Source organism: Coffea arabica, chromosome 6e (genome assembly GCF_036785885.1).
Source record: "Coffea arabica cultivar ET-39 chromosome 6e, Coffea Arabica ET-39 HiFi, whole genome shotgun sequence".
NCBI lineage: Eukaryota > Viridiplantae > Streptophyta > Magnoliopsida > Gentianales > Rubiaceae > Coffea > Coffea arabica.
Genome location: NC_092321.1, coordinates 57,812,139 through 57,826,179, shown reverse-complemented (window position 1 = coordinate 57,826,179; position 14,041 = coordinate 57,812,139). Strand labels below are relative to the sequence as shown.

Genomic DNA, 14,041 nt, shown 5'->3' with positions numbered 1-14,041 from the left:
CGGAGAAGACGAATTAGTCTATCTTCTTGCCTTGGTGACAGGTGTGCCGATATGATGACTGGCAGTGTCTCATTGTCCCCGAGAAAAGCATACTTCAAATGCTTTGGGAGAGGTTTGAGCTCCAACTCAGGCGCCTGCACAATAGAAGGCAACAATTTTGCCTGAGTTTCTGGTACAAAAACAGAAGTAAGCTCATACCTTGGGGAAATTGGTGGGAGCGAATGCAGTGCTCCAACAGCGTGGTATAGCTCATCATTTATTTCTACATCAAGAGTTGCTCCCAACTCAAGATGTTTGGTCAATGCCACTGCCAGTGCATCAACCCCATCCAATTCAAATATTTCCTGTACAAGGGGCTCAACAACACTTAAAGCATAAACAGAGTTAGTCTCATCTGGGTACTTCATCGCCTCAAAAATATTAAAATTTACAATTTTCCCATCAAACTCCATCGACAAGGTACCCTCATTTACATCTATTTTAGTCCTAGCAGTGCTTAAAAATGGCCTACCTAACAGAATAGGAGACGGATTTAGTGCCCTTTCATCCCCCATGTCTAGGACATAGAAATCTGCAGGAAAAACTAACTCATTGACCTGTACCAAAACATCTTCAACTAACCCTTCCGGGTAAGCATTGGTACGGTCTGCAAGTTGGATTATAATGCCTGTGCCTTTTAACGGGCCAAGATTTAGAGATGCATAGATTGTCTTGGGCATAACATTAATTGACGCCCCCAAATCCAACATTACTTTCCTAATTGGAGTACCTCCTATCTTGCAGGGAATGGTGAACATACCTGGGTCTCCACATTTTGGTGGGAGCTTCCTCTGGAGTATAGCTGACACGTTTTCTCCCACCGCCACTCGTTCATCTCCCCTTAGCTTCCTCTTGTGGGTGCACAGGTCCTTCAGAAATTTGGCATATTTCGGTATTTGCTTGATTGCATCCAGTAGGGGGATGTTAATCTCTACTTTTCTGAATACATCCAAAAGTTCCTTTTCCCTCTCTACTTTCCTTGTCTTTTCCAACCTGCAAGGAAAAGGGGGTAAGTTAGAGCTGATAGTGAGTGGAGAGGTGGAGGATACCTTAGGATCTTCACGAACACGTCCTTCCTCCTCAATTTCCTTTTCTATCCCCTCCTCGCTTTTGCTTTTTGAATTTTTCACTTTAGGTTCTTCCAGCTCCTTGCCACTCCTCAGCGTCATGGCACTTACATTCCTGGGATTTACCTCGGGTTGCGATGGCAGTTTCCCATAAACGTGAGATTCCAAGCGGTTGATGGCAGTTGCCAGTTGACTTATTCGAACATCTTGGTCTTTCTTGTCAGCTTTGGTGTCCTGCTGGAGCTGCTCGGTTTTCGCGGCCAAGGATCTGATCTCCTGTTGAAGCTGTGTAGTAGTCGTGGCCAGGTTGGTAGTAGTCGTGGCCAGGTTCTTGACTAGGTCCTCCAAAGAGCTTCCTGTATTGGAGGATGAGGGTTGAGATTTTGGTTGCCAAGGCTGGTGGAATCCTGGTGGACGATTCGGGAATGAACCTTGTTGCCTGTTCCCGTAACTGAGATTGGGGTGGTCTCTCCAACCGGGGTTGTATGTGTTGGAATACGGGTCATATTGCCTGCGGGGCGCGGGCACGCCTCCGGCCATGTTTACCTGTTCCGCCCCGTCCTCTTGCAGAATGGGGCACGAATCCGTGCAGTGGTCCATGCTAGTACAGATTCCACACACCTTTGCTCGCGGTGTGTCTCTCATGGCCAACTGCCTGACTGCAGACGTCAACTCTGACAGTTGCTGCTGGATGGATGACGTCTCTGCCTCATTTACCCTACGGGTAGGATTGCTCTCACGGAAGCCGAACTGCTGAGAGTTTTCTGCCATGGCTTCAATAAGGTCCCATGCTTCCCTCGGTGTTTTGTTCGCCAGGGCTCCTCCACTCGCAGCGTCAATAATACCCCTGTCAGTTGACTGGAGCCCTTCATAGAAGTACTGGATCAACAGTTGTTCGCTAATCTGATGCTGTGGGCATCCCTTGCACAACTTGTTGAACCTTTCCCAATAATCGTACAATGATTCCCCGGAGTACTGCTTGATACTGCATATTTCCTTTCTCAAACTCGCAACCCGGGATGCGGGAAAAAATTTTTCCAGAAATTTCTTTTTCAACTGTGCCCACGTGATGATACTACCTGCAGGTAGGTAGTATTGCCAATCCTTCGCTGCATCCTTGAGAGAGAAAGGGAAAGCCCTGAGTCGTATTTGCTCTTCGGTGACCGCTGGGGGTTTCATGCTAGAGCAAACCACTTCGAATTCCTTGATATGTTTGTGGGGTTCCTCACCAGAAAGGCCATGGAACGAAGGTAGGAGTTGAATCAACCCCGATTTCAACTCGAATGAGGTATTCTCAGCCAGAGTTGGGAACGTGATGCACAAGGGCTGATGAGTCAGTTCTGGGGTAGCCAGCTCCCGTAATGTCTGGGTGTTGGCCATGCTCAATTCGTCTTCTATTGACTCGTTTTCAGAAAATGAGTACCCTTCTTTTTGTCTCTTGGTCTCTTGCCTTCGCCTACGTGCTGCCTTCTCAACCTCAGGATCGTATACCAAGTCACCTGTGCGAGAAGAACGGGGCATAAACTAGCAAAAGTACCAAGAAAAAGAAAAATAAAACAAAATAAAAACTGAATTCAAAAAGAAACAACTAATTCAGACGCCAGTCCCCGGCAACGGCGCCAAAAATTGACAGGTGCCCAGCTGGAGCTCTGCTGGTGGTGAGGGGCGCCTGGACAGAGCTCGCGTGCGTTTGGGCTGCCTGCGAGAGGGGCTCGCGCGAGGAGGCTGCTAACGACCCGAGCGCGCGAGCGAGGCTGCTGCTGGGTGGATGCTGTGCTGGAGTGGCGCGCTCTGTACGCGCGGAGGAAGCGCGCGGCCTGGGCGCGGCTGCTCGAGCTGATGGCGGCGCACGGACTGCGCTGGAGTCGCGTGCACTGGAGGGGGCCGAAGGCTTCTGGTCTGCGCGCGCGGGCTGTGGTCCAGACTGCGGCTGCTGCTGGGTGGATCTGGACCAGCGCAGGAGGACGCGCGCGGTCTGATTCTGGCTGCGCGCTAGCGCGCGGCAGGCGAGGCTGGGCGAGGCAGGCGGCGGCGCGATGGGCTGGCGGCAGGCGCGCGCGGTCTCGCGCTGCTGGGAGACGCGGCTGTGCAGCGACCGCGATGGACGGCGTGTGGTGCGGCGGCGGACCAAGCAAAAGAAGGAAAAGAAGAAAAGAAAGAAAAGGGAGAAGAAAGAAGAAAGAAAGAAAAAGGAAGAAAAGAAGAAGTAGGGCTAGGGAAGTTTTTTTTTTTTTTTTTTTTTTTTTTTTTTTTTAACGTGACCACCTAGCGTGGGCACGCCTAACTGCCATGTAGCCCGCAGATTCTGAACGAAAATTTCCTCCGTCAGGCGTGACCATCTGGCGTGGGCACGTCTAACTGCTATGTAGCCCGCAGATTCTGAACGAAAATTTCCTCCGTCAGGCGTGACCATCTGGCGTGGGCACGTCTAACTACTATGGAGTTCGCAGAATCTGAACGAAAATTTCCTCCGTCAGGCGTGACCATCTGGCGTGGGCACGTCCAACTACTATGGAGTTCGCAGAACCTGAGCGAAAATTCCTTTTCCTCAGGCGTGATCACCCGGCGTGGGCACGCCTAACCACTAATCTCCTGCCACAAAACATTAAACCATCAATTGACACTAATACATAACTAAAACTTCAAAAATGCATGAAAACTGCCACAAATATTCTTGGGTTGCCTCCCAAGTAGCGCCTTTCTTTAATGTCTTTGGCTAGACATGGCCAAAACCCTCAAGCATGAGAAAGTGGATCGTGGAGGTGTTCAACCTCTACTTCTTCAACATAGAAACCCTCATAATAAGGTTTGAGACGATGGCCATTCACCACGAACTTTTTCTCCGTGTTTAAACTCTGGATCTCCACTGCACCATAATGGAACACATTAGAAACGACAAATGGACCAATCCAACGAGAACGCAACTTACCGGGAAAAAGTTTAAGCCTTGAGTGATACAAGAGGACTTTTTGCCCCACTACAAAAGTTTTCCTAGAAACCTGTTGATCATGAAAGATTTTACTCTTTTGCTTATAGATCGTGGCATTCTCATAAGCTTCATTTCTTATCTCCTCTAACTCCTGTAGTTGCAATTTCCTTTGGACCCCTGCTTCGTCAAATCCCATGTTACATTGCTTCACTGCCCAAAACGCCTTGTGTTCGAACTCCACGGGGAGATGGCAAGCCTTACCGAAAACAAGTCTATAGGGAGACATCCCAATTGGCGTCTTATACGCGGTTCTGTACGCCCATAGTGCGTCCTCTAACTTTAAACTCCAATCCTTCCTGTCCGGGCGCACCATCTTCTCCAAGATCGACTTGACTTCCCTGTTCGACACTTCGGCTTGACCGTTCGCCTGCGGGTGATACGGTGTGGATACCTTGTGCAGTACACCGTATTTTCGAAACAAGGCCGTGATAGTCTTGTTGCAGAAATGTGTCCCTCTATCACTAACCACAGCTCTTGGCATCCCAAAACGGACAAAGATATTAGACTTTAAGAACTCTGCAACCACTCTAGAATCATTAGTACGGGTGGCTTTGGCTTCCACCCATTTAGAAACATAATCCACAGCAAGTAAAATGTATAGGAAACCTAAAGATGAGGGAAAAGGACCCATAAAATCTATCCCCCAAACATCAAAAATTTCAACAAACAACATGGGGGTTTGAAGCATTTGGTCCCTGCGAAAAATATTCCCCACCCTTTGACACCTATCACAGGATTTACAGAATAAATAAGCATCTTTGAACAGGGTGGCCCAGTAAAAACCACTCTCTAACACCTTTCGAGCTGTTCGTTTGGGCCCAAAGTGCCCTCCACATGCAAACGAATGACAGAAATTTAAAATGGAGTGAAATTCACCTGCACTTACACACCTCCTGAGCACTTGATCCGAACATTGTCTCCAAAGGTACGGGTCGTCCCAAATGTAATATTTGGCATCACTTTTCAACTTGTCTCTCTTAGCCTTGGGCCACCCTGCAGGCAATTGATTAGTCACCAAGAAATTTACTATATCAGCATACCAGGGTGTAGACGAGTTAATGGCAAGTAGTTGCTCCTCTGGAAATGCCTCCCTCAATGGTAGCTCTTCCTTATGAGCAAGCAAGCGGCTCAAATGATCAGCGACTAGGTTTTCTGCCCCACTCTTATCTTTAATCTCCAAATTGAACTCTTGGAGGAGCAGGATCCATCTGATAAGCCTTGGTTTAGCATCTTTCTTCGTCATCAGATATCTCAAGGCTGCATGGTCAGAAAAAACTATTACTTTTGCACCTAGCAAGTATGGTCTAAATTTTTCTAGTGCAAAAATCACAGCAAGTAATTCTTTCTCTGTTGTAGAATAATTGAGTTGAGCTCCATTCAACGCCTTTGATGCATAATAGATTGCATGAGCCGCCCTACCAATCCGTTGCCCCAACACTGCTCCCACTGCATAATCACTCGCGTCACACATTATCTCAAATGGGAGGCTCCAGTCTGGAGGTTGGATAACAGGTGGTGATGTCAATGACTCCCTCAATCTGTCAAATGCCACCTTGCACTCCTCGGTGAAGTCATATGCTACATCTTTTTGCAACAGCTTGAACAGGGGCGCTCCAATTTTCGAGAAGCCTTTTATGAATCTCCTGTAGAACCCTGCATGACCCAAAAAGGAGCGCACCTCCCGCACACTTGCGGGGTAAGGTAAAGCGGAAATAATATCGACTTTTGCCTTGTCTACCTCTATACCTCTGGACGACACTACATACCCTAAAACAATACCATGATCCACCATGAAATGACATTTTTCCCAATTTAGAACCAAATTTGTCTCAATGCATCTTTTCAAAATTAAAGCTAAATTATCAAGGCATTCATCAAAACTATCTCCATACACACTAAAATCATCCATAAACACCTCAATAATTTTTTCTACATATTCAGAAAATATACTTACCATACACCGCTGAAAAGTTGCTGGGGCGTTGCAGAGGCCGAAAGGCATCCTCCGGTAGGCAAATGTACCAAAGGGACAGGTGAAGGTAGTCTTCTCCTGATCCTCTGGTGCTATTACGATCTGAAAATAACCAGAGAAACCATCAAGAAAACAGTAATAGACACGGCCCGCTAACCTTTCTATCATCTGATCAATAAAAGGCAGAGGGAAGTGGTCCTTCTTCGTCACAGCATTCAGACGCCGATAGTCAATGCACTGGCGCCATCCTGTGGGTTTCCTCACCGGGACCATCTCACCCTCTTGGTTCTCCTCAACTGTTACTCCCGCCTTTTTCGGGACTACTTGCACGGGACTCACCCAGGGACTATCTGAGATGGCGAAAATTATTCCAACTTCTAGGAGTTTAAGTATCTCCTTCTTGACCACTTCCATCATTAGTGGGTTCAATCTCCGTTGCCCTTGTCTAACTGGCTTTGCATCATCCTCAAGCCGGATTCGATGCATGCATAAGGAGGGGCTAATTCTTTTGATATCTGCTACACTCCACCCAATCGCCTCCTTATGATCTCGGAGAAGACGAATTAGTCTATCTTCTTGCCTTGGTGACAGGTGTGCCGATATGATGACTGGCAGTGTCTCATTGTCCCCGAGAAAAGCATACTTCAAATGCTTTGGGAGAGGTTTGAGCTCCAACTCAGGCGCCTGCACAATAGAAGGCAACAATTTTGCCTGAGTTTCTGGTACAAAAACAGAAGTAAGCTCATACCTTGGGGAAATTGGTGGGAGCGAATGCAGTGCTCCAACAGCGTGGTATAGCTCATCATTTATTTCTACATCAAGAGTTGCTCCCAACTCAAGATGTTTGGTCAATGCCACTGCCAGTGCATCAACCCCATCCAATTCAAATATTTCCTGTACAAGGGGCTCAACAACACTTAAAGCATAAACAGAGTTAGTCTCATCTGGGTACTTCATCGCCTCAAAAATATTAAAATTTACAATTTTCCCATCAAACTCCATCGACAAGGTACCCTCATTTACATCTATTTTAGTCCTAGCAGTGCTTAAAAATGGCCTACCTAACAGAATAGGAGACGGATTTAGTGCCCTTTCATCCCCCATGTCTAGGACATAGAAATCTGCAGGAAAAACTAACTCATTGACCTGTACCAAAACATCTTCAACTAACCCTTCCGGGTAAGCATTGGTACGGTCTGCAAGTTGGATTATAATGCCTGTGCCTTTTAACGGGCCAAGATTTAGAGATGCATAGATTGTCTTGGGCATAACATTAATTGACGCCCCCAAATCCAACATTACTTTCCTAATTGGAGTACCTCCTATCTTGCAGGGAATGGTGAACATACCTGGGTCTCCACATTTTGGTGGGAGCTTCCTCTGGAGTATAGCTGACACGTTTTCTCCCACCGCCACTCGTTCATCTCCCCTTAGCTTCCTCTTGTGGGTGCACAGGTCCTTCAGAAATTTGGCATATTTCGGTATTTGCTTGATTGCATCCAGTAGGGGGATGTTAATCTCTACTTTTCTGAATACATCCAAAAGTTCCTTTTCCCTCTCTACTTTCCTTGTCTTTTCCAACCTGCAAGGAAAAGGGGGTAAGTTAGAGCTGATAGTGAGTGGAGAGGTGGAGGATACCTTAGGATCTTCACGAACACGTCCTTCCTCCTCAATTTCCTTTTCTATCCCCTCCTCGCTTTTGCTTTTTGAATTTTTCACTTTAGGTTCTTCCAGCTCCTTGCCACTCCTCAGCGTCATGGCACTTACATTCCTGGGATTTACCTCGGGTTGCGATGGCAGTTTCCCATAAACGTGAGATTCCAAGCGGTTGATGGCAGTTGCCAGTTGACTTATTCGAACATCTTGGTCTTTCTTGTCAGCTTTGGTGTCCTGCTGGAGCTGCTCGGTTTTCGCGGCCAAGGATCTGATCTCCTGTTGAAGCTGTGTAGTAGTCGTGGCCAGGTTGGTAGTAGTCGTGGCCAGGTTCTTGACTAGGTCCTCCAAAGAGCTTCCTGTATTGGAGGATGAGGGTTGAGATTTTGGTTGCCAAGGCTGGTGGAATCCTGGTGGACGATTCGGGAATGAACCTTGTTGCCTGTTCCCGTAACTGAGATTGGGGTGGTCTCTCCAACCGGGGTTGTATGTGTTGGAATACGGGTCATATTGCCTGCGGGGCGCGGGCACGCCTCCGGCCATGTTTACCTGTTCCGCCCCGTCCTCTTGCAGAATGGGGCACGAATCCGTGCAGTGGTCCATGCTAGTACAGATTCCACACACCTTTGCTCGCGGTGTGTCTCTCATGGCCAACTGCCTGACTGCAGACGTCAACTCTGACAGTTGCTGCTGGATGGATGACGTCTCTGCCTCATTTACCCTACGGGTAGGATTGCTCTCACGGAAGCCGAACTGCTGAGAGTTTTCTGCCATGGCTTCAATAAGGTCCCATGCTTCCCTCGGTGTTTTGTTCGCCAGGGCTCCTCCACTCGCAGCGTCAATAATACCCCTGTCAGTTGACTGGAGCCCTTCATAGAAGTACTGGATCAACAGTTGTTCGCTAATCTGATGCTGTGGGCATCCCTTGCACAACTTGTTGAACCTTTCCCAATAATCGTACAATGATTCCCCGGAGTACTGCTTGATACTGCATATTTCCTTTCTCAAACTCGCAACCCGGGATGCGGGAAAAAATTTTTCCAGAAATTTCTTTTTCAACTGTGCCCACGTGATGATACTACCTGCAGGTAGGTAGTATTGCCAATCCTTCGCTGCATCCTTGAGAGAGAAAGGGAAAGCCCTGAGTCGTATTTGCTCTTCGGTGACCGCTGGGGGTTTCATGCTAGAGCAAACCACTTCGAATTCCTTGATATGTTTGTGGGGTTCCTCACCAGAAAGGCCATGGAACGAAGGTAGGAGTTGAATCAACCCCGATTTCAACTCGAATGAGGTATTCTCAGCCAGAGTTGGGAACGTGATGCACAAGGGCTGATGAGTCAGTTCTGGGGTAGCCAGCTCCCGTAATGTCTGGGTGTTGGCCATGCTCAATTCGTCTTCTATTGACTCGTTTTCAGAAAATGAGTACCCTTCTTTTTGTCTCTTGGTCTCTTGCCTTCGCCTACGTGCTGCCTTCTCAACCTCAGGATCGTATACCAAGTCACCTGTGCGAGAAGAACGGGGCATAAACTAGCAAAAGTACCAAGAAAAAGAAAAATAAAACAAAATAAAAACTGAATTCAAAAAGAAACAACTAATTCAGACGCCAGTCCCCGGCAACGGCGCCAAAAATTGACAGGTGCCCAGCTGGAGCTCTGCTGGTGGTGAGGGGCGCCTGGACAGAGCTCGCGTGCGTTTGGGCTGCCTGCGAGAGGGGCTCGCGCGAGGAGGCTGCTAACGACCCGAGCGCGCGAGCGAGGCTGCTGCTGGGTGGATGCTGTGCTGGAGTGGCGCGCTCTGTACGCGCGGAGGAAGCGCGCGGCCTGGGCGCGGCTGCTCGAGCTGATGGCGGCGCACGGACTGCGCTGGAGTCGCGTGCACTGGAGGGGGCCGAAGGCTTCTGGTCTGCGCGCGCGGGCTGTGGTCCAGACTGCGGCTGCTGCTGGGTGGATCTGGACCAGCGCAGGAGGACGCGCGCGGTCTGATTCTGGCTGCGCGCTAGCGCGCGGCAGGCGAGGCTGGGCGAGGCAGGCGGCGGCGCGATGGGCTGGCGGCAGGCGCGCGCGGTCTCGCGCTGCTGGGAGACGCGGCTGTGCAGCGACCGCGATGGACGGCGTGTGGTGCGGCGGCGGACCAAGCAAAAGAAGGAAAAGAAGAAAAGAAAGAAAAGGGAGAAGAAAGAAGAAAGAAAGAAAAAGGAAGAAAAGAAGAAGTAGGGCTAGGGAAGTTTTTTTTTTTTTTTTTTTTTTTTTTTTTTTTTAACGTGACCACCTAGCGTGGGCACGCCTAACTGCCATGTAGCCCGCAGATTCTGAACGAAAATTTCCTCCGTCAGGCGTGACCATCTGGCGTGGGCACGTCTAACTGCTATGTAGCCCGCAGATTCTGAACGAAAATTTCCTCCGTCAGGCGTGACCATCTGGCGTGGGCACGTCTAACTACTATGGAGTTCGCAGAATCTGAACGAAAATTTCCTCCGTCAGGCGTGACCATCTGGCGTGGGCACGTCCAACTACTATGGAGTTCGCAGAACCTGAGCGAAAATTCCTTTTCCTCAGGCGTGATCACCCGGCGTGGGCACGCCTAACCACTAATCTCCTGCCACAAAACATTAAACCATCAATTGACACTAATACATAACTAAAACTTCAAAAATGCATGAAAACTGCCACAAATATTCTTGGGTTGCCTCCCAAGTAGCGCCTTTCTTTAATGTCTTTGGCTAGACATGGCCAAAACCCTCAAGCATGAGAAAGTGGATCGTGGAGGTGTTCAACCTCTACTTCTTCAACATAGAAACCCTCATAATAAGGTTTGAGACGATGGCCATTCACCACGAACTTTTTCTCCGTGTTTAAACTCTGGATCTCCACTGCACCATAATGGAACACATTAGAAACGACAAATGGACCAATCCAACGAGAACGCAACTTACCGGGAAAAAGTTTAAGCCTTGAGTGATACAAGAGGACTTTTTGCCCCACTACAAAAGTTTTCCTAGAAACCTGTTGATCATGAAAGATTTTACTCTTTTGCTTATAGATCGTGGCATTCTCATAAGCTTCATTTCTTATCTCCTCTAACTCCTGTAGTTGCAATTTCCTTTGGACCCCTGCTTCGTCAAATCCCATGTTACATTGCTTCACTGCCCAAAACGCCTTGTGTTCGAACTCCACGGGGAGATGGCAAGCCTTACCGAAAACAAGTCTATAGGGAGACATCCCAATTGGCGTCTTATACGCGGTTCTGTACGCCCATAGTGCGTCCTCTAACTTTAAACTCCAATCCTTCCTGTCCGGGCGCACCATCTTCTCCAAGATCGACTTGACTTCCCTGTTCGACACTTCGGCTTGACCGTTCGCCTGCGGGTGATACGGTGTGGATACCTTGTGCAGTACACCGTATTTTCGAAACAAGGCCGTGATAGTCTTGTTGCAGAAATGTGTCCCTCTATCACTAACCACAGCTCTTGGCATCCCAAAACGGACAAAGATATTAGACTTTAAGAACTCTGCAACCACTCTAGAATCATTAGTACGGGTGGCTTTGGCTTCCACCCATTTAGAAACATAATCCACAGCAAGTAAAATGTATAGGAAACCTAAAGATGAGGGAAAAGGACCCATAAAATCTATCCCCCAAACATCAAAAATTTCAACAAACAACATGGGGGTTTGAAGCATTTGGTCCCTGCGAAAAATATTCCCCACCCTTTGACACCTATCACAGGATTTACAGAATAAATAAGCATCTTTGAACAGGGTGGCCCAGTAAAAACCACTCTCTAACACCTTTCGAGCTGTTCGTTTGGGCCCAAAGTGCCCTCCACATGCAAACGAATGACAGAAATTTAAAATGGAGTGAAATTCACCTGCACTTACACACCTCCTGAGCACTTGATCCGAACATTGTCTCCAAAGGTACGGGTCGTCCCAAATGTAATATTTGGCATCACTTTTCAACTTGTCTCTCTTAGCCTTGGGCCACCCTGCAGGCAATTGATTAGTCACCAAGAAATTTACTATATCAGCATACCAGGGTGTAGACGAGTTAATGGCAAGTAGTTGCTCCTCTGGAAATGCCTCCCTCAATGGTAGCTCTTCCTTATGAGCAAGCAAGCGGCTCAAATGATCAGCGACTAGGTTTTCTGCCCCACTCTTATCTTTAATCTCCAAATTGAACTCTTGGAGGAGCAGGATCCATCTGATAAGCCTTGGTTTAGCATCTTTCTTCGTCATCAGATATCTCAAGGCTGCATGGTCAGAAAAAACTATTACTTTTGCACCTAGCAAGTATGGTCTAAATTTTTCTAGTGCAAAAATCACAGCAAGTAATTCTTTCTCTGTTGTAGAATAATTGAGTTGAGCTCCATTCAACGCCTTTGATGCATAATAGATTGCATGAGCCGCCCTACCAATCCGTTGCCCCAACACTGCTCCCACTGCATAATCACTCGCGTCACACATTATCTCAAATGGGAGGCTCCAGTCTGGAGGTTGGATAACAGGTGGTGATGTCAATGACTCCCTCAATCTGTCAAATGCCACCTTGCACTCCTCGGTGAAGTCATATGCTACATCTTTTTGCAACAGCTTGAACAGGGGCGCTCCAATTTTCGAGAAGCCTTTTATGAATCTCCTGTAGAACCCTGCATGACCCAAAAAGGAGCGCACCTCCCGCACACTTGCGGGGTAAGGTAAAGCGGAAATAATATCGACTTTTGCCTTGTCTACCTCTATACCTCTGGACGACACTACATACCCTAAAACAATACCATGATCCACCATGAAATGACATTTTTCCCAATTTAGAACCAAATTTGTCTCAATGCATCTTTTCAAAATTAAAGCTAAATTATCAAGGCATTCATCAAAACTATCTCCATACACACTAAAATCATCCATAAACACCTCAATAATTTTTTCTACATATTCAGAAAATATACTTACCATACACCGCTGAAAAGTTGCTGGGGCGTTGCAGAGGCCGAAAGGCATCCTCCGGTAGGCAAATGTACCAAAGGGACAGGTGAAGGTAGTCTTCTCCTGATCCTCTGGTGCTATTACGATCTGAAAATAACCAGAGAAACCATCAAGAAAACAGTAATAGACACGGCCCGCTAACCTTTCTATCATCTGATCAATAAAAGGCAGAGGGAAGTGGTCCTTCTTCGTCACAGCATTCAGACGCCGATAGTCAATGCACTGGCGCCATCCTGTGGGTTTCCTCACCGGGACCATCTCACCCTCTTGGTTCTCCTCAACTGTTACTCCCGCCTTTTTCGGGACTACTTGCACGGGACTCACCCAGGGACTATCTGAGATGGCGAAAATTATTCCAACTTCTAGGAGTTTAAGTATCTCCTTCTTGACCACTTCCATCATTAGTGGGTTCAATCTCCGTTGCCCTTGTCTAACTGGCTTTGCATCATCCTCAAGCCGGATTCGATGCATGCATAAGGAGGGGCTAATTCTTTTGATATCTGCTACACTCCACCCAATCGCCTCCTTATGATCTCGGAGAAGACGAATTAGTCTATCTTCTTGCCTTGGTGACAGGTGTGCCGATATGATGACTGGCAGTGTCTCATTGTCCCCGAGAAAAGCATACTTCAAATGCTTTGGGAGAGGTTTGAGCTCCAACTCAGGCGCCTGCACAATAGAAGGCAACAATTTTGCCTGAGTTTCTGGTACAAAAACAGAAGTAAGCTCATACCTTGGGGAAATTGGTGGGAGCGAATGCAGTGCTCCAACAGCGTGGTATAGCTCATCATTTATTTCTACATCAAGAGTTGCTCCCAACTCAAGATGTTTGGTCAATGCCACTGCCAGTGCATCAACCCCATCCAATTCAAATATTTCCTGTACAAGGGGCTCAACAACACTTAAAGCATAAACAGAGTTAGTCTCATCTGGGTACTTCATCGCCTCAAAAATATTAAAATTTACAATTTTCCCATCAAACTCCATCGACAAGGTACCCTCATTTACATCTATTTTAGTCCTAGCAGTGCTTAAAAATGGCCTACCTAACAGAATAGGAGACGGATTTAGTGCCCTTTCATCCCCCATGTCTAGGACATAGAAATCTGCAGGAAAAACTAACTCATTGACCTGTACCAAAACATCTTCAACTAACCCTTCCGGGTAAGCATTGGTACGGTCTGCAAGTTGGATTATAATGCCTGTGCCTTTTAACGGGCCAAGATTTAGAGATGCATAGATTGTCTTGGGCATAACATTAATTGACGCCCCCAAATCCAACATTACTTTCCTAATTGGAGTACCTCCTATCTTGCAGGGAATGGTGAACATACCTGGGTCT

The 14,041-nt window shown here is 47.5% G+C and overlaps 2 non-coding genes across 2 annotated transcripts; both read left to right on the top strand.

Annotated features, from left to right (window-relative positions):
- Nucleotides 1-2,007: 2,007 nt before the first annotated feature.
- LOC140010070 (small nucleolar RNA R71) lies at nt 2,008-2,114 on the top strand. Its single transcript, XR_011817336.1, has one exon. It is a non-coding gene; the product is annotated as a small nucleolar RNA R71 (small nucleolar RNA).
- Nucleotides 2,115-8,624: 6,510 nt separating this feature from the next.
- LOC140010068 (small nucleolar RNA R71) lies at nt 8,625-8,731 on the top strand. The gene has a single exon (XR_011817334.1). It is a non-coding gene; the product is annotated as a small nucleolar RNA R71 (small nucleolar RNA).
- Nucleotides 8,732-14,041: the final 5,310 nt, after the last annotated feature.